The following is a 20,889-nucleotide window of genomic DNA, read 5'->3' on the forward strand; positions in this document are numbered from 1 at the left end:
TATGATCATTTTGAAATGATATGAAACATTTCTATCGTATAATAAAAATAATAAGTCAAAACCCACACAGCATCCAAAATTGAAAATGGGGTATCGTTAGGACGCGCCTGACAAACTTAACACAATATACTAGGGGAGCCGAAGCGGCGAAGATACGGCGACTCAATCACGGGGACATTACGGGAGCACACGTTGGGGTTAGGTCGTTCATGGGCGGACCCTCCGCGCGGGGTGGCGCGGCCTCTACGAAATTGCAAACGTGCAATCTTTCTCTTTATGCTGCTCTGGTACTATTGTTGCACATTTTCTTTGCTGTGCCAATTTTTTCGGTTGTCACTTACTTACGAATAAATCGCCAACTTGCTCGTAACTTACCTGAAAATAGAAAAAAACAATTAGGAATGGTAAAAAAATAATAAAAAATCGTATAAGGAACAAGAAAATAACGCTTCCAGAAATGTGTGTTACAAAAAGGTATAATAAAGTTTTTTATATAAACAGTATATTTAAAAAGTATGGGTTCCAATTGACTTTTTGTGGAAAAATAAGAAAATAACGCTTCCAGAAATGTGTGTTACAAAATTTTTTTTTTAAGGTATAATTAAGTTTTTTATATAATCATTTACAGTATATTGAAAAAGTATGGGTTCCAATTGACTTTTTGTGGAACAAGAAAATAACGCTTCCAGAAATGTGTGTGTGTTACAAAATGGGTTTTTTTTGTTACAAAATTTTTTTTTTAAGGTATAATTAAGTTTTTTATATAATCATTTACAGTATATTTAAAAAGTATGGGTTCCAATTGACTTTGAACATATATTAGCAACTAGCATGTGCTCCTTTATAATCATTACATAGTATAAAACAAAGTCGCCGGCTGTCCCTATATATGCTTAATTCTCTAAAACTACGATTCTCAAAAAATTATGATTTCAAGTTCAGGATATAACTAATATTGTAACCAAAATATAAAAGATCATTAGAAGTGATTCAAGAGGAGGTTTATATATATAATATCATGTTATTACTTATATATATATATATATATATATATATATATATATATATATATATATATATATATATATATATATATATATATATATATATATATACCTCAACGTACGAAGCCGGGGCATGTAGCTAGTTGTATATAAAACAGGCACTTTCCTGACGATTCTCTTAAAATTATGATTTCAAGTTCAGTGACTATAACTAAAATATTGTAACCAAAATATAAAAACATCATTACAATTTAGTAGTGATTGTATGTTTAAAGAATTATAGAATAAATATATTTAAAAAGACCAGATAATATTGTAGGAAACTACATACGATCGAAGGCGGAGTGCCAGCGGGCAATGCGCCATTGGAAACATAATAAAACCGAAATGGGTTACCGGCAATAGAAAATAGGAAAGTATCCTATACATCCCTACATATCGTTTTTAAGTGATTTTAGAGATGCTATATAAACCTCGACTATAATATATTTTTCCATGCACAGGTGAGTAGATCTTTTATCAATAAGTTCATAGTACAACTTACCATATATAGTTATATAGTTATTACAGACCAGTCCGTACAAGCAGCACTCGTTCACGAGTATATCGGATGAGCCAGCCATCACTGCGCTCGACCATATTTTAGGGAGACCAATGACCCGGTCAATCACGTCGCTAGATACTTCAGGAGTTTCAGAAAATGAACGAAATAATAAGGAACTGGAAAACTTTGCGTATAGATATATTTATGCTATTTATATTTTTCCGTGGAAGTTCCGGATAGCATGAATACTTGGGAGGTGCTTTAACGGTCCGTTCGAGGAGATTACGTATTGAAGCGGGATTTATTTCTGCTCTTATCACTACGACTGATTTAATCTTATTGCATGATTATATTTGACCCAAAAAATTAGTGCTTGTTGGTAGTTTGTATTCACACGTTTCAACTTGTAAATGTAAACTTACAAGGATTATTTAAAAGAGCAACACACAAGTTTCTTGCTCGTTCTTCTTGTGATGAGACAGCTTTCCGAACGAGTGGTAGATAAAAAACAAATTGTTATGACTATTCAAAAGTGCTTAAATTAAGTTTATTTGAATAAATGATTTTCTATTTCTATTTCTATTTCTATTACGCGACGTTTTTGTTGAAGGAACGCCGCCCTGATTACTCGTATTAATAAACGGCGGAATAGAACGTTTTTATTTTACGATGTTTAAATTAATAAGTCCACAGTTTACGAGCGGCTTCTTTTTCATTTCGATCCTGCCGGGGGAATGTTTACAACGTTTTTATTACAGTCGTCATATTGGTCCTGGGTAGACGAGAGGAATCTGTGCGGGCCTCCATCTTCTCACTTCACCGATGACGACACCAATTTATTAAATGTGGCTCGCGTTTACCGCCTTATTTTTCCTGTGTCCCTGGTAATTGGTGGCGGTAAGACCATCATGATTTGGCCAATTTTATCCCAAATTTCAATACTAATTCTTCTATGCCTTCCTCCTTCAGGAATCTGACTTTCATTGTTGATTTGTATATATATTGTATGTATTGGTATGTATGTATATATATCTAGACACACGAGAGCGTGTTCAAGTAAGAGAACTGGCGAGCAGCACGGTGTGTGTAGTTTTACACGAACCATTTGGAGCCACTATTATTACACAATTATTAAGTTACTAGCTAGTCCCGCGACTACATTCGCATTTTTCTAAAATATAAGGTGCCTAAGTCACTCCTTATTACATCAGCTATCTGCCAATAAGTCCCGTCAAAATCGGTCCAGCCATTTCAGGGATTAGCCGGTACAAACAGATATATAGACAAAAATTGTAAAAAATGTTATTTTGGTGTGTGTAAAAAAACTGTTCATACAGTTTTTTTTGTTGTTAACTGTATTGCATTTTATTTTATCTATATATTTGTTGTGTATTGTATTTTGCTTGACTTGGCTAATATAATTGTATATCTGTTTTTATATTTGTATTTATTATACGAGCGAGGCGGTACTTCACTGCGGACCAGAGACTTCTCTTGTATAAGTCGCAAGTTCGGCCGCACATGGAGTACTGCTCTCATCTTTGGGCAGGAGCACCTGGATACCAGCTCGGTCCTTTTGACTCAGTTCAAAGACGTGCTATGAGAATTGTCGATGATCCCAAATTCTCTGTTAACTGTTTACTATCAGATGGGCCGTATGCTTGTTTGCCACCTAAGTGGTATAAAAAAAATACAGTGTTTTGTGTGTGTGTGCCTTTAACGTGAATAAAAATTGTATCTCTCTATCTATGATATGTTAATCATAATGCACCGCCCACATGAATCTCTGTTTGCACTATGGTTGACTGGGAGAAAATGCCTCTAGGTGTTACGAGTAAGTCCGCTATGTGTACCTTTATTTGTGTATCCGTGCATTAAAGTTTTAAGAAATAAATTTTCATAAAGATGGCGCCATGAAATAGAATAGAAACTTCGCACATTGACCTCAGTCAAAACTGAGAAGTTACAAAGCAAGTAAAGAATTATTAGCAAATTACTTAACTGCTGAAGTCAGCAATATAACTAACTTTATATTGCTGACTTCAGCCGTTAAGTAAGTTGCTTTGTAATTTTTAAGTGTTTATTTTGTTAGTAGATCCCAATAATTAAAGATAGGACTTGCAGGTGTAGAATAAAATAGGCTTCGATTTACTAATCGGAAATTTAAGAAAATAAAATAATATATTCAATTGAACTGAGTTTCTTGCCAGTTCTTCTTAATTGTATCCGTATACTGAACTGGACAGTAGGGGAAAAATTGAAATTATAATGTAAAAAATTGACGTTAATAAACGGTCAATAAGTCCTTCATGAATAAATGATTTTTGAATATGAATTTGATTTTGTATTGGGGAAAACTATTCGTAATAATTTTTATTGTGTACATGAATATTCATGGATTTCCTTTGCTACAGAACAAAATACAGTCAGTACGGATCGTGAAAAGTTATTCAGTGTCTAAACAGCATCTACAACGAGTACCAGGGGTGTCATAAAGAAAACCCGCGGGCGAGTGGCACGATGTACATAAGTGTGAAACAGTTCCGCGGATATTTTCAGCAACATTCAACAGAACTGTCCTCGTAGTTTTTTTGCTGAGATTTGTCCTGGAATCTGAAAGATGTAATGGGATATCGCGTGCGACGCCATGCTGCGTGACGAGGGTTCCCGACGTGCCACTGCGATATTAGACAATCTCCACCCCTCAGCTGATTTCCTAGTACCCGATTACAACCCAAATATGTGAATTAGTTAGGTACCTATAAATTTATGTAAGAATTGCCGACTCTAGCTGAGTTCGCACAAATATACTAGCTGATCCCGTAAACGTTGTTTTGCCCTATAAATTAAAATCGCTATTAAAAACTAGGGGTTGATGCTGGAAGGGTGAAAATTTAGGATTGTATGTATTTTTGTATGTTGTTTCATAAAAAAATAGACTAAAAATTTTGTCTAAACAATAAAAACAAAAATTTAGGGGTGGACTACCCCTAACATTTAGGAGGATGAAAAATAGATGTTGGCCGATTCTCAGACCTACTCAATACGCTCACAAAATTTCATGAGAATCGGTCAAGCCGTTTCGGAGGAGTATGGGAACGAAAACTGTGACACGAGAATTTTATATATAAGATACTAGCTGACTCCGCAAACGTTGTTTTGCCCTATAAATTAAAAAATAGGGGTTGATGGTAGTAGGGTGAAAATTTGGGAATGAAAAATAAATAGTCCAAAAAATACAAACTAAATGTTAGGGGTGAACAACCCTTATCATGTTGTCTTAGGGGTATCTAAAATAGATTTTCTAAATTAGATTCTCAGACCTACTGAATATGCATATAAAATATGGAGGAATATGGTATCTCTACATTGTGACACGAGAATTTTATATATAAGATTTTTCTATCAATTTTAAATGTATTTTCTTTATAGAATTGTCATATATTATTTATTGTCACTTTTGCCTTGCTACTGTTTGTACCTTCATTATAAGTATGTACCATTTCCTAGCCATTCTTTCTATTTCTATTTATTTCTATTTTATTTCCATTATTTCATTCATATCACGCATACAGTCCATTCATACCATCGCCCACAACCTAAACAAATACCATAATTTAACATATACAATTTACAAAGTGCCTTTGTAATTAATATAATAGAAACACCAAAATTCAGCAAACAGATCTCGACCAACCGGTGTGCTCGTAGTGCATACAATTGTTGCATTGCTGAACTTCTAAAGGCAAATAACATATGTACAATCACTGAGGATGTCCAAACAATAACAGAGTGACAGCTTTTCAGTCAGTTTCCATTCTGAAATTTATTTTTTAAAACACACTATTTTTTTATAGCATAGGAGACAAACGAGCTTTTGGCTCATCTTATACTTATAAAGGAAAATAATAATAAGCATGTACAAACAAAGACAGAGTGACAGCTTTGCAGTCAGTATTCATCCTGAAATTTATGTTTTAAAACACACTATTGTTTTTTATAGTATAGGAGACAAACGAGCTTGCAGCTCATCTGGTAATAAGTGATTACCGCGATTATGAGCACCCGCAACACCAAGGGACTTGCAAGGGCGTTATCAGTTTTTTAATAAGATCTTTTTTTTTTAAGGTTATTATATATTATTTCATATATGGATATTGCCATGTAAAACTGTTACTCTGTTAGTAATAAAGCCACTTTATCATACTTATGTACATAGGTATTGATGGAAGACGGGTGAACATTTATGGTTGTATGTATTAGTAGTGTAAAAAAAATATGTCAAAAAATTTATGATTTTTTTTTTGGGATAAGTAGAGGCTTGTATGTATTTTTAAAGCCAAAGAATAAAAAGAAATATGTTAAAGAAATAATTATTTTTTTGGGGTAGTCTAGTCTCTAAGTGGTTTTAAAAATAGATAAAAGCCGATTCTTAGACCTACTGAGTATACATATAAAATGTCATAAAAATCGGTTTAGTAGTTTATTTCCATTACGGACAAACAACTCGACACGATTTTTTTATATATTAAAAAAGATTTATCTCCTAAAACGTAGAGCTATAAATATGTATGTAGGTAGACCAACAAAGCAACAAAACTACGTTGGATAAACGAAATACGGAGCAGTTTTTCGAGGGCATAACTGCGAGTAGAAACTGCATAGTTGGAATAAAAAAAAATGATATGGCATCCATTGTTCCGAGGCGATAACAACTCACGTGACTGTTTGAAATGGTAAAAATAGACTCTAAAATAGAGATCAACCACATACGCAACATATGTGATAACCTCAGATCTCAGTGGTTTAGCAGTTTCTTTTGGTTATTTGGACTAATGTCAGATGCTCGGACCTCTAGCACTGCGACCTACATTTGTGCTTTATTATCTAACTTTTATTTTGTAATTAATCTATAACCTCAGATCTCAGTGGTTTAGCAGTTTCTTTTGGTTATTTGGGCTATTGTCAGGTGCTTGTATCTCTAGCACTGCGACCTACATTTGTGCTTTATTATCTAACTTTTATTTTGTAATTAATCTGTCAATACGAAACAAATTTAGTATTTTATCGTTCAACAAGCTTGAAAGATCATTAACTTATCGTAAAAAAATAATTTGGAGGCGCCGGGTATCGATCCCGGTACCTCTCGCATGCTAAGCGAGCGCTCTACCATCTGAGCTACGCCCCCTGTTAGTGTACGAACGAAAAATAACATTACAAAATACAAAGTGCTTACGTACAGATATAAATTTATTGAATAATATCACCTGGCATGTAGCAATGACATTTTAAACGTCATATGTCGACGTCACACCTTGGTCGCCTTTCACTTAAGTCTAAAGTCGAAACAATTACATTGTGATACCATTTTAGCGACTAGTAATATATCAGTCAAATTTAGCCTTTAGTTTTTTATTGGGTGTGCTATTGTCAGGTGCTTGGACCCGTAGCACTGCGACCTACATAGATCTATTGTGCTCGCTCTTATTCAGAGTTCGCTACCTAGACCCGTCAGGGACAAGAATTGAAGGATATTCTTTGGAGCGATATATGCACACTAAAATGTCCAGACATGTGGCGACGTGGTGGACCGGGTCATTGGGCTCCCAAAAATATAGTCGAGCGCAGTGATGGCTGGCTCATCCGTCATACTCGTGAACGAGTGCTGCTTGTACGGACTAGACTGCTTATTGTATATTTATATTTGACCCAAAAAATTTGTGCTGGTTGGTAGTTTGTATTCACACGTTTCGACTTGTAAATGTAATGTAACTTACAAGGATTATTTAAAAGAGCAACACATAAGTTTCTTGCTCATTCTTCTAGCGATGAGACAGCTTTCCGAACGAGAGGTAGATAAAAATTTGTTATAACCATTCAAAGGTGCTTAAATTAAGTTGATTTGAATAAATTATTTTCTATTCTATTCTATTCTATTTTTATCTTCTCAATATAGAGTGTAAAGTTTCTAAAGGCGGTTTAACACAACGTCTACTTCCGATCATCGCGGATTCATTTCCTCTCGCGAAAAAACATTTGTGTTTGTTTGTATAGGGCTATGTGTTTTCTATGTATGGATGTACCAAAAGAAATGCATTTGAATATTCATATCAGTTGTCTAGTACCCATAACACGCGCTCTAGAAACTATATGACGGTAAACGTGAATCACATCGCCTTGAACCGAAAAAATTGTCTAGTTTCTTGGGCACATTATAGAGTCGCATTATCTACTTTATTCCTCTCTATATTAAGGTTTTAAGTCATTCGTACAGCATCGTTATAAACTAAACAATATCTGAAGTCAACGTGACATTTGTTACCAATTATCCAGCATCCGTTTCGAGTCCGTTCAAGTCAGCATTTCATATCGGGAAACTATAGTCACAGAATCTTCACGTACACTTAATACACTTTCTGATCGCGATTTCCGCTTTTGTTTAATTATACCAAACATTGAAAACCGGTGGAATACGGTTATAGGCTCTCTAATGTCTGGAGTATTAGAAAGCCTGTAACTGTCTTCCCGATTGTCATTTTTATATTTCTGTATTTCCACCTCTCTGACCATTTTTGGAATATAATGTCGCTTGAATTTTAATATCTTGTCATTTTTACAGCATCTTTTCTTTCATTCTTAGGATAGAATGTCACTCTTCTAGTTAAATCCAGCGAACGCGTCTTTAAAACAGTATACTTGTCTATTCTTTTAAGTCACTTTTACAGCATCATTTCTTTTATTCTTAGGATATAATGTCACTCTTCTAGTTCAATCCAGCGACCTCGTCTTTAAAACAGTATACTTGTCTATTCTTTTAAGTCACTTTTACAGCATCATTTCTTTTATTCTTAGGATATAATGTCACTCTTCTAGTTCAATCCAGCGACCGCGTCTTTGAAACAGTATACTTGTCTATTTTTTTTAAGTCACTTTTACACCATCATTTCTTTCATTCTTAGGATATAATGTCACTCTTCTAGTTCAATCCAGCGACCTCGTCTTTAAAACACTTGTCTATTCTTTTAAGTCACTTTTGCATCATTTCTTTTATTCTTTTAAGTCACTCTTCTAGTTCAATCCAGCACCGCGTCTTTGAAACAGTATACTTGTCTATTTTTTTTAAGTCAGTTTTACACGAGCATTTCTTTCATTCTTAGGATATAATGTCCCTCTTCTAGTTCAATCCAGCGACCTCGTCTTTAAAACAGTATACTTGTCTATTCTTTTAAGTCACTTTTACAGCATTATTTCTTTCATTCTTAGGATATAATGTCCCTCTTCTAGTTCAATCCAGCGACCTCGTCTTTAAAACAGTATACTTGTCTATTCTTTTAAGTCACTTTTACAGCATCATTTCTTTCATTCTTAGGATATAATGTCACTCTTCTAGTTCAATCCAGCGACCTCGTCTTTAAAACAGTATACTTGTCTATTTTTTTAAGTCACTTTTACAGCATCATTTCTTTCATTCTTAGGATATAATGTCACTCTTCTAGTTCAATCCAGCGACCTCGTCTTTAAAACAGTATACTTGTCTATTCTTTTAAGTCACTTTTACAGCATCATTTCTTTCATTCTTAGGATATAATGTCCCTTTTCTAGTTCAATCCAGCGACCGCGTCTTTGAAACAGTATACTTGTCTATTTTTTTAAGTCACTTTTACAGCATCATTTCTTTCATCCTTAGGATATAATGTCCCTCTTCTAGTTCAATCCAGCGACCTCGTCTTTAAAACAGTATACTTGTCTATTCTTTTAAGTCACTTTTGCAGCATCATTTCTTTCATTCTTAGGATATAACGTCACTGTTCTAGTTCAATTCAGCGACCTAGTTTTTAACACACTTGTTTACTCTTTTATTTCATTCGTACAACATCTTTATAAAGTAAACAATGTCTGCGCCGAAGTCGGCGTCGCATTTGTTTCCAATTATCCGATGTCCGTTGTCGCGCGACAAACTCATCTAACTTGCGTCGCGTCGCGCAGATGTGAATAATTCGATAAAATTTCCCATGGATTCTCGCGAAAGAACATTGTGTACGAGTCACGTAACTTTTTCCGCGCAACGACTAATGCAAATTAATACGTTGTATCGCCAAGTATTTATCGGATCGAATTAAATTGTTCTCTATTCTAATGGAATAGGATTTATTTGTCACTGACGATGTCGCTCGCCGGAATAAAAAAAACATTGAGCTAAGAGAAAAATGTCTCTGTATGAATTGAAACATAACAACTGGTTACTTGTGATGGCTCTGTTAATATTTATTTAATGTTTCTTGCAAAATTAGAAATAGAAATAATTTTCATTTATGTATAATTAATACTAGCTGTTCCCGCGACTACGTCCGCGTGGAATTTAACTTACTTTATAAAATAAAAGTAGCCTAAGTTACTCCTTATTACATCAGCTACCTGCTAAAAAAAGTTACGTTAAAATGGGTCTATTCAGAGATTGGGCTATTTCAGAGATTAGCCGGAACAAACAGACAGACAGACAAAAATTGTAAAAGAAAATTTTTTTGGTGTATGTACCGTATTTATATTCATATGATTGTTGTAAACAATGGTTATTTCAATATTACAAACAGACACTCTAATGTTATTTATTCTACCTCTCATTCGGACATATCACAAGAAGAACGAGCAAGAAACTTGCGTGTTGCTCTTTTAAATAATATAGTTTTAAATAAATACACTTTAACAAGGAGGAGGCATGCGACAGAAACCGCTATGCACTAAGTCATTGTTCAATCAGATGATACTGTCAGCACTATTAATTTTATGCGACAATCAACATAGAATCCGCTACACACATATTCTTTGTGCAATCATGATATTCAAATTCAAATTCAAAATATCTTTATTCATGTAGCTCTATTACAGACTCTTATGATATGTCAAATCTACCGTCAGTTCGGAATGATTTCAAGCTAAGAACTGACAAGAAACTCAGCTCGTTGTATTCTTTTCAAATAAATGTTGTACATATATTGTCAGCGCTATTAAGTTTAAGTAATTTGTTTCTGATTGATATGACTCCTTAAATCCAAGACGCCTAAAATAGGTATAGAAATAGAAATACTCAAGAAGATTACTGTACATCCTCTATCTGATAAACGTCACCTTTTATGTCTTCAGCTTACGAGTCTATTTTGTTTTGATGGCAACACTAGTGTGTTTTATTTAATAGACTGTAAAAAGTATTTAAAAATTCCTTTTTCAAAATAGTTTTTTTTATTTTTTCACAAATATTATGACGGGTCTGTGGTCTAGCGGTTTAGCACACCGCTTTACGTGCGATGGTCGCGGGTTCGATTCCTCGCACGGCACATTTGTATTCATGAGTATGATTGTTTGTATCGGTCTGGGTGTTTTCTATGTGTTATATGTATGTATTTACGAAAAAAAATATCTATGTATTTGTTTCAGTTGTCTAGTACCCATAATACAAGCTTTAGCTAGCTTAACTTGGGTCTAGATGGCGCTGTGTGAATTGTCCTGAGATGATATTATTATTATAAACTACTACTCCAAGGTTAAAGTTTTTGTTTAATGAACTTTAGGAAGTATTTAAAAATTCCTTTTACAAAAAAGTAAATATTCCAAATAATGTAACAAATATAAAACTAAAATTTAATGGCAACACAATTTGCAAAGCCAAAAGTCGTACTGCTCGATATCAAATGAAATATATCTAAGTAAATATCTAGATTTAATCATTGATCTGAAACCAGTACGGAAGGAAAAAAAAAATAAGTAGCTCGCGTAATATTGATTACTACGAGATTAAACGAGTTATATGGAAAGAGGAGTTTCATCTTTCCCGAATAGAAAGACAGCGTCTTTCAATAAGTGAGGGTAAATTAACCAAATATATTTATTTCTTTCTTTTAACTTTAATGTACACAAGGGTAAATTAACCAAATATATTTGGCGGACTTCACACCATGCGGCATTTTCTACACAAGGCAAATTGGTGCAGAGATATATTTGTTGGCTTTCTTTTAAAATTATAAACGTAAACAAAATGCAAATATAATATAAACTTCACACCAAAAAAATACAATATATATATACTTAAGAGATACAATGATATCTAACATAAATATATACAAAATGCATACAAAATATGAATGTATATATACTATATATATACATATGTATATACTTAAGAGATACAATGATATATCACATAAATATATACATATATATTTATGTTATATATTATTTTATTCAAATAAACTTAATTTAAGCACTTTTGAATGGTCATAACAATTTTTTTGATCCACCGCTCGTTCGGAAAGTCTCATCACAAGATGAACGAGCGCGAAACTTGTGTGTTGCTCTTTTGAATAATCCTTGTAAAGTCGAAACTTGTGAATACAAACTACCAACCAGCACTAATTTATTTGGGTCAAATATAAATATACAATAAGATTAAATCAGTCGTAGTGATAAGAGCAGACCAGTCCCTACAAGCAGCACTCGTTGACGAGTATGTCGGATGAGCCAGCCATCACTGCGCTCGACCATATTTTAGCGAGCCCAATGACCAATATTGAGTTCATTTGGATAAATATTATTTCTATTTCTATTATTATAGAATCGTACTTAATGTTCTAAATCACACGAGTCCACCCAAAATCCTGTGAATGCTCGGCTACATCCGTATCTGTTTAGAATAAAGGGTGAACGGATAACGGGTTTATTTATTCACCACGCCACCCGAGTATGCAAGTGTTCTTGAGATCCATTATAATTCTGCTGTTTAATAGAATAAGCCGGCCTCTCCAACAATACGTAACACGCTAAATATACAACCTCGTTTGTCTCCGGACTCCTTTTTATGCTAATTTAATTTGTTCGTGATGCTCGGGACACTGCCATTATTTTATGATGCCCTAGTCACTTTGAATTTTTAAAACGTGGCGTCTACAGAACCGCGTGGGCGCAATGAATTTTAACTGCGTTTCGTATTTCAAACGTCTGTAGAGAAAATATCGTGTTCAGACTACGGAAGAAACGACTTCAATCGTGTTATATAAGGATAGCTTTAAAATTACTGGTCAGATCAACTTTAAATAGATAAATAACCCTGGAAAATTAACACAGTGCCATATAGTCCTACGGCAAGCAGAGGTTGGGTTATGGATAATAGACAATTGATATAAAAACTTATTTTTTTTTGTAAAACACCCACACCTATACAAACAATTATGCTCATGAATACAAATGTTTACGAATGTGTACAATGTCACCGTGCGAGGAATCGAACCCGCGACAATCGAAAGTGAATCGGTGTGCTAAACCGCTAGACCACGAAGGTCGTCAAAACACGCACACGTAAAGTTTACATACACCACATGTAAAGCGCTAACTGTGAAATAAAAAAAGAATTATCAAAAATAAAAAAAATACAGTCGAATAGAGAATATTTCCATTTTTAAACTATATAGAAAAAAATTCTACGGCGAAATAAGTTTGTATATTTTTAAATAAATATTTACTTTTGTTAAAACAACAGACCCTAATCTAAACGTTTACGATGTCTGTTAAATAAATATAGAATAAATATTCATTCATTTTTCATCTTTTCAAAATAAATAGAAATAGAAATAATCTTTATTCAAATAAACTCATTACAAGCACTTTTGAATAGTCATATTTTGAACAAAACAGTCACAAGAAGAACGAGCAAGAAACTTGTGTGTTGCTCTTTTTAAAGATTTTTTTTTTATATAAACTTTTTGAAACACAGTCATTGCGAGAGTGTTTTAAGGAATCAAATATCCACAAAATAATTATGCCAGGAATATAGACATTCCTTCTGGCATAGTAACATTTTTGAGAAGACGGTGAGGATATTTGATCTTTTGCATAAAAATGGCCCTCAGAAATGACTTGTTGAAGTATCTTAGTCTCGTTTGTAACAGTTTCCTGGTATCGAAATTATTAAATTAAAATCGACTATACGACGCGCTGTTCTATTGAAGAAAACAGTTCGTTTTATCATTTATAGAGCTGACAATATAAAACGTCGAGACAAAATCCAAAAAACAAAACAGTAAAAAAATAAAGTTTTATAAACCAACTACAATTAACCAGTTTCAACTTGTATCATTTTTAGACATCTTTTGCTAAATTGAAATGACTTGAAGTATCTTAGTCTCGTTTGTAACAGTTTCCTGGTATCGAAATTATTAAATTAAAATCGACTATACGACGCGCTGTTCTATTGAAAAAAACAGTTCGTTCTATAATTTACAGAGCTGACAAAAGAAAACGTCGAGAACTTATTAATGTACCTTTTTGTAGACGTTTTAATTAATTTGTTTTATCAAGACACTGTTTTAACGAATGGTTGCTGGTTAAGAAACAATCAATACCTGGAGAAACTTAATATAGCATCGAGCTATTATATTTGCTGTATTATTTGAACAGAATTCGCAAACAAACAACAAGATACGAGTAAAAAGGATTTTGTAATGTAAATTTTTATTTTTGGGTTATATTCTAACAACTGCCAGAAATGTTTACTTATTTTTCACGTGCCAATAATTTGGTTAGATTTAAAATAAAACTACCATCATCATCATCATTGTCATCAGCCCACTGCAGTCCAGTCCAGTGCTGGACATAGGCCTCTCCCAAGGCACGCCACTGTGCACGATCTTCAGCCCTTCTCATCCAGTTAAATAAAATTATATCTATTGTCATTTTTGAAATCATTATCAGTTCTGGACCAAAATGTATCACATTCAATTTTGAGTTTGTATTAAAAGATTATTTATACAGTTAACCGGGTCTTAATACCAATAATTTTATGGTATATGAAGGTCCTCTCTGGATGTTTCGGCTAAAACTAAACTTTAATTTACCAGAAAATTATTCGTGTTAAGACCTGGTTAAAAATACAAATAAAGTATATGAAACTTCTTAGTTCAACTTCTTGTTGTTTTTGTTTTTGTAATTATTATATACATTATACTACTGCAGTCAGTAAAGTAACCAATATACTAAATCACGCATGCAGATTCTTTAGTTATCCTCTACTTGACATGATTTTTTTTTCGACCTTCGACATAAAATAAAAATTTAATTATGCTCAAGTGTGTACAGTAGTAGTTATTTAGAGGAAAGGGGATGGTTAGTAATGTGGACTGATGAACCCATTGCGAACAATGTACCATGTCACCTCCACGTGGTTCCCCTTGGAAACCACGTGATAAATTCCATGTGAATTTATCACGATGGGCTATCTGACCTCATGTTCATCCTATCATCCTCCACTGGTGCCCCGCCAGCATAAACCGTTAGCGCAGGCTGTGCACCAGCCTTTTCATTGTTATCCTCTAAAAAAAAAGTTATTTTACGGACGAATATTACGGAGCATACACCGTTTTGTTATTAGAAATCTAAAAACGGTTATACAAATAGCATAGTGCATTTGAAGTTAACATAGTATTAAATCGGCTTCAAAGTGTTTGTTATAATTAACAAAGCACTAATGAAATCATTTCAATTAACATTGAATCCAATTAGGTTAAACGACCCCTAAAATCCCTGTCAAGTACTAGGAGCCCATAACTACGAAAGCACCATATTGCGAAGAGAATTACATTTGCATAGTTCCGATAATCATTAGGCGGTGATATCAGTAACGAGGCGAAAGATAAAAAAAATGGGGGACGGCCGGCCGGACATAAAGGCTTATCGAAATTGGGCAAATACGGGGCGGATCCGCCACCCCTACATTACGGGATTACCAGGATAATGGTGTTTAATACTGGACAATTTCACGCCGTTACAACTATCAAGTACTAAGACTTTATCGACCATTGTCACTGATATTGAACAGATTTTTAACGACCGATATAAAAAAGTAATAAACATTTCAGACACACTCCTATTTTAACGTCGGTTGAGTATATACACAACAAGGCAAAGCTATAATTGATAATATACATTTCCTATATATATTATATACAGGTATAGAAAAAAAAGTATTTATATAATACCCCGGCTTCGGGTGTAAATGTATAATACACATAAATGTTCCTCTTGAATCACTCTATCTATTAAAATCCGCTTTAAATTCCGTTGCGTAGTTTTAAAGATTTAAGCATATATAAGGACAGACAGAGACAAGAATGGATAAGATAAAGAATGAATACATTAGAGGAAGTATGAAAGTGGCACCGGTGTCAGAGAGGTTGAAGAGTAATCGTCTATCATGGTATGGACATGTAATGCGTAGGAACGAGGATAATATTTTAAGAAAGATGTTACAAATGAATGTGGATGGTTATAAGGGCAGAGGAAGGCCGAAAAAGAGATGAATAACGCGATGACTACGAACAGGGATGAATGGAAGCGAAAGACATATTACGCCGACCACAAATAAATGGGATAAGGAAGAAGCAGATGATGATAATAAGGACAGACAGAGACAAGGACTTTGTTTTATACTATGTAATGATGATAACCCTACGACAACTCACACATCGCCATATAATCCGGAGCTAAGCAGAGCTTGTGTTATGCGCACTAGACAACTTATATAAATATATAGACCCATTTTTTTAAGTCCATACATAACATACATAGAAAACACCCAGACGGATACAAACAATCATAGTCATGAATACAAATGTTTGTACTGAGCGTGGAAACAAACCCACGACCATTTGAAGTCCATCAAATTTCACGTCTATTAAATATACGATGCCTTGACAATTAGTAGATCAACTAGACTAGATTTCGGGACGCCCAAAACCGGAAGTTCTAATCTATAAAAACCGGAATACCCTACCGGTGTAATTACGTATGAACCGTTCCCAGACCGCCTTTGGATTGATGAACCCCTGTGACAAATTAAATTATATTAACGACCACATTGTCCTGAGATATAATGGTTTTATTAAATATTACTACACAGTTTAATTAAACCATTGACAGTTAAGATCGAGGTGAGATTAATTGTTTTAACGGATCCAAAAGTTGTACATTTACTTAAACGTAATGTTCAGTTCTGTAAAATACTCGCAATTTATATTCAAATTCAAATTCAAAATCATTTATTCATACAGGACATTTTAGCCGCTTATGTACGTCAAATTTTTACATTATAATTTTAATTTTTCCCTACCGTCCAGTTCGGTATATAGATCCAATTGAGAAGAACTGTCAAGAAACTCAATTGGATTACTTTTTTTTTAAAAGCCAGTTTATTTACAATGTATATTTATATAGGTGTCTATGTCCAACATTAAATAAAAATCCAGTGCATGAACAACTATTGCCATGCACGCTCGTCATTCAAGTAATCGTTGTTTTGCTATATAAATTAAAATCGCTATTAAAAATTAGGGGCCACCTGATTCATCTGATAGAAGGGTGAAAAGTTTGGGTTTTAAGTATTTTTAATACTCCGTTATATATTTTTTTTATACTACTATGGTGGCTAATAGGCATACGGCCCATCTGATGTTAAATGGTTACCGTACCCTATAGACGCCTGAAACACCAGGGGTGTCACGTGCGCGTTGCCGACCCTTAAGAAACCTTAATATACCCTTCTTGAAGAACCCCATGCTGTAGTCTCGTGAGAAAACCTCGACAGGAAGTTCATTCCAAAACAATTAGATATTTTAAACTACGCAACAGATTTTAATGCAGTTTTTAGCAGTGGATAGAGTGATTCAATTCAACACAGTTCCACTTGGTATCTAAAGACACAACTGGCGCGTTTCCCGCTCGTTAACAGAATGACATGACTTACAAAATTCTCTCTGCTCACCCCGAGAGGCATGGGGGGTGGGTTATCGTCACTAGTTAGGCGATACTCAATAGTAACTACTGGCTCGTGTGTCACGTGCTCGTTGCCGACCCTAATTAATAAAAAATAAAAAATATATGTTAGGGATCACTTAGGAGTATAAAAAAAGATGTAATCTGAGTGGCAAACGTCATTCACTGAGTTGCAGTTAACAGAAGTACGGTTGTAAGAGAAAGTTTGCCATATAAAAAGTTTACACTCGCATCTTAATTACTACGAGTATCAAAAGAAATAATCTTTATTATAAACTTAATATATATACTTTCGAATAGTTTAATTATTTATTCTGCCACTCATTCGGAACGACTCATCACAAGAAAAACAAGTAAAAACTTGAATGTTGCTGTTTTAAATGAATGTTGCTTAGAATTTAAATTTTAACAGTTTTTTTTATTAACTAAACATTACAATATCTACACGAATAAATAAAATTGGAGTGTCTGTTTGTAATATTGAAATAACCGTTTTTACTACATGCGTTTTGAGTCATTAACTAAACATTGTACATGTGATCATTCAACTTTGCCAAATAATAATTCAGTTTCAACTGTGCAGATAAATGAAGTTCAGGGGATTTGTGTCAGTGACTATACTCCTAAAAGTAGCACAATGGTGTTTTCTGACAGAATAGGCTGTAATTTTGGGTCTATATTGAAGTATCATCTTAAGGGTGATGTATTAAATTACTGTATGCCAGGGGCATCATTTGCACAAATTATTAACAAAATTAAATCTACTAAAATGAATAAAATGACCACAGTTGTGTTATTTTTTGGTAATACTATTAAATTAAATAGACAGGATATAATTAAAGGTATTCAATATTTGTTACAATTGAATGTATATAAGATTGTATTGTGCGCTCTTCCTTATACAAGTAGCCATTATCATAAAAAAATTAACAATAAGGTACATTACCTTAATAATTTATTACATACATTGACATGTCGTCATAGTGACGTTTTTACATTTTTTGACACTAATAGTTTTATTAGTGATTTTTATTTGACAAAAGATACAATGTATCTTTCTAAATCTTCTAAGAATAAAATAGCCACTTTAGTGGCTTATAATATTGACTTCATGAACAGTTTACATGGTAAACTTCAATATAAAAATTGTGACATAACAAATGATTCTATTAATTTTTGTTTAAATAGTGATATAAGTAATTTGACTGCAGATTTAAACTGCTAACAAAGACAAAGGGAAAGCAATTAGAATTGGTAATTGTTCATCAGAACATACAAAGTTTTCCCGGCAGTGAATTAATTATACATTTATTTTTGGAAAAATACAATATTGACATTATCTGTTTCACTGAACATTGGCTTAAAGAAAGCAATATGATGTTCAGTTTAAATAATTATAATGTTGTCAGCTGCTTCAATAGAAAGTCAGTTAACAGAGGTGGGTCTATGATAATTGCAAGAAATAATATTAAAGTAAAGGAACGTGCTGACATTGTTAGACTTTCTATTGAGTGTTGTACAGAAATCTCATGTATAGAACTAGATAATTATATACTTATATGTGTTTATAGGCCTCCTAATAGTGATTATAATGTATTTGAAGAGGTGATGGAGGATATATTAAAAAAAGTATTTAATAGCAGTAAAAAAATCATTGTGTGTGGTGATTTTAACGTTGATATTCTTTGTGATACACCCACATGTACAAAAATTATTAGTTTATTTCAGTCTTTTAATTTGAGTAATGTCTTTCAGGAACCCACTCGTGTAACCGCTACGACTGCTACTTGTCTTGACAATGTTTTTTGTAACTGTGAGTATATTGAAAAATTAATAATAAATAAACTTCCTTCGGATCACTGTGGTCAAGTTGTTAAGTTTAGTAATCAGACTAAAAAAAATACCAATAATAAAAGATCAAAAAGACAAATAAATGCTTACAATATTAATAAATACAAAAGCACGGTTAAATATAAATTAGACTTAGAGTTACAATCTGTCAGTCTTAATAATCCTGATATTCTTTACACCAAGTTAATTAGTCTTTTGTCAAAAGAATACCAGAATATTTTCAAGAAAAGAGAATATTGTGTTAAATCTAAATTTACAGAATGGGCAACAGTAGGAATAATTAAAAGTAGAAACATTTTATTTGATTTATATGATCAAAAAAAATATAGATTTGATGACAAATTTACAACTTATGTGAGAAATTACTCTAAAATTTTCAAACAAGTTTGTATTGCAGCTAAATCTAATTTTATAAATAAACAAATTAATCAGTCCTCTGACAAAATTAAGACCATCTGGGGAATTATAAACAAAGAAACTGGACGGTCTGAAAAAGCCTGCAATCAATTCTCATTAAATTATGACAATAAGTTAATAACAGCAACAAAAGATATAGTTCATATTTTTCAAGATTTTTTTGCTAATATTCCGATTGATATTACATCTTCTCTAGACTCATCTCCAATTCGAGCAAAAACATTACTGGAGGCTAATGTCAGCCCTTGCTCTTTAACATTTAAATTTTCACATGTCAGCCCTTTTCATGTCATAAAAATATTCAAACAGTTAAATTTAAAAAATACGGAAGATCTCTGGGACATGTCAGTTAAAGTAGTTAGTACATTCATAGATATTGTTGCTCCTTATCTAGCTACTATTTTCAATAAATGTGTTGATAATGGCGTGTTTCCTCAATTAATGAAATTTAGCAAATTAATTCCACTCTTTAAATCTGGAGATAGATTTGAACTAGGCAACTATAGACCAATTTCTATTTTGCCAGTTCTAAGTAAAGTATTTGAAAAGATTATGTTTAACCAAATGTTAAAATACTTCAGGGATAACGGACTGCTTCACAGTCAGCAATATGGTTTCACTGCCGGCAAGTCTACTACTGATGCAGGCGTAGCGCTTATTACACATATATTCGAATCATGGGAAAACTCACAGGATGCTCTCGGCGTTTTTTGTGACTTGTCGAAGGCGTTTGATTGCGTAGATCATGAAACACTTTTGTACAAGCTCAAACATTATGGTATTAGAGATAATGACCTAAGTCTAATGAAAACTTATCTAGAGGATAGGGTGCAAACTGTAGATATTGATGGTGTAAAGTCTAAGGGAACTAATATAAAAATGGGCGTTCCTCAAGGTTCAATATTAGGCCCGTTTCTCTTTTTAATTTATATAAATGACCTTCCCTACATGGTAGAGAAAGTTGCAGATATAGTGTTATTTGCGGATGATACTTCGTTAGTGTTTAAAATTGGTCGCCAATGTAATCAATTAGACGATGTAAATTATGCTATCTCTGCTATACTAAATTGGTTCACATGTAATAATCTATTATTGAACTCCAACAAAACTAAGTGCATTAAATTCACGCTGCCTAATGTAAAACAAGTAAATACGCAGCTATTGCTTAATGATGAAATAGTAAATTTTGTTAATGATACAGTTTTTTTAGGAATAACAGTGGACTCGAAGTTACAATGGGGGCCCCATATTTCAAAATTA

At 33.3% G+C, this 20,889-nt stretch overlaps 1 protein-coding gene and 1 non-coding gene across 2 annotated transcripts in view; both read right to left on the reverse strand.

Moving 5' to 3' along the window:
* LOC131845205 (neurobeachin) overlaps positions 1-20,889 on the reverse strand; it is a 508,146-nt gene that overhangs the window by 226,299 nt on the left and 260,958 nt on the right. The window lies entirely within an intron of this gene.
* On the reverse strand, positions 6,664-6,736 carry Trnaa-agc (transfer RNA alanine (anticodon AGC)). The gene has a single exon. It is a non-coding gene; the product is annotated as a tRNA-Ala (tRNA).

Source organism: Achroia grisella, unplaced genomic scaffold, assembly GCF_030625045.1.
Source record: "Achroia grisella isolate CSIRO2021 unplaced genomic scaffold, CSIRO_AGI_Agris_v1 utg460, whole genome shotgun sequence".
NCBI classification, from domain to species: domain Eukaryota; kingdom Metazoa; phylum Arthropoda; class Insecta; order Lepidoptera; family Pyralidae; genus Achroia; species Achroia grisella.